The 1,162-nt window shown below is 34.8% G+C and overlaps 1 non-coding gene across 1 annotated transcript; it reads left to right on the top strand.

Annotated features, from left to right (window-relative positions):
- Positions 1–536: 536 nt before the first annotated feature.
- Trnat-agu lies at positions 537–608 on the top strand. The gene has a single exon. It is a non-coding gene; the product is annotated as a tRNA-Thr (tRNA).
- Positions 609–1,162: the final 554 nt, after the last annotated feature.

The raw sequence follows: 1,162 nt of genomic DNA, 5'->3' as shown, positions 1-1,162 counted from the left end.
AAAATAAAGGCTGATCAATTTATGTCATAAAAGTAAAAATGCGCGAAAGAAAAAAATAATAATAATAAATAATACTTTAAAGAAGAACAACAACAATAATAATAATAATAATAATAATAATAATGATAATAATAATGTTGATAATAATAATGATAATAATAATAATGATAATAATAATAATAATAATAATAATAACAATAATAATAATGTATAGGTGTAATTTTGCCCTACCTGACGTGGAAATGTACCGAATACTCAGTACATTTGAAAACTGCGAAAAAAAACGCAAGTTGTTCTCGGGTGGGACTCGAACCCACGATCTCCAGATCACTAGCCTGGCATCATACCTCTAGACCACCGAGCTTGCGCCTGATGGCCAGGGTTGAAATTGAAATAGAAATTACACCTATACATGTTTCTCCTGACGCAAATCCAGTTATTGTCTATTATTCCATCACGACAATAACAATTACTATCAACACTGCAGTACCCGCTGCTTACTTGGACTCGAATTCAACCCTGGCCATCAGGCGCAAGCTCGGTGGTCTAGAGGTATGATGCCAGGCTAGTGATCTGGAGATCGTGGGTTCGATTCCCACCCGAGAACAACTTGCGATTTTTTTCGCAGTTGTTTTCAAATGTACTGAGGATTCGGTACATTTCCACGTCAGGTAGGGCAAAATTACACCTATACATAAATATGTTGCTGAATAAATATGGCGGGTCCTACTAAATGCCACACGGAACACACGGGACCACTCGGGAACACACGGGTGCAAAAATGATAAAAATATTACCACACGAGAGTAAAAAAGTACTTAATAATCAATAGAAACCAACTTTTAGAACGGTAATTATCAAAATTCCGTTAAAAATCGATGTATCTTGATTTTGTTTTGTTTTCCCGTCGTGTTTCGTTATGTAAAATGCGTTGACATTGTGGATCAGTAACGCATTGACGTGTCAGCAGAAACGCATTCAACCATGACCTTCATGTCTGTGTTTCATAGCATCAATTAAGATAGGCCGTTATATACACTGCCGCGTGAACAGCAATAAACCTATTCTAATGAATTTTTTTAATTGTTATGTATTGTTAGATTGATCGTTTATTTTTATTTTCTGTCAAGCTCGTAAATGTTTTTTTTTTTTTTTTTTTTTT

This window comes from Anneissia japonica, unplaced genomic scaffold, assembly GCF_011630105.1.
Source record: "Anneissia japonica isolate Jap-2015-1 unplaced genomic scaffold, ASM1163010v1 scaffold108040_len1193_cov119, whole genome shotgun sequence".
Lineage (NCBI taxonomy): Eukaryota > Metazoa > Echinodermata > Crinoidea > Comatulida > Comatulidae > Anneissia > Anneissia japonica.
This window is presented reverse-complemented; position numbering and strand designations above follow the sequence as displayed.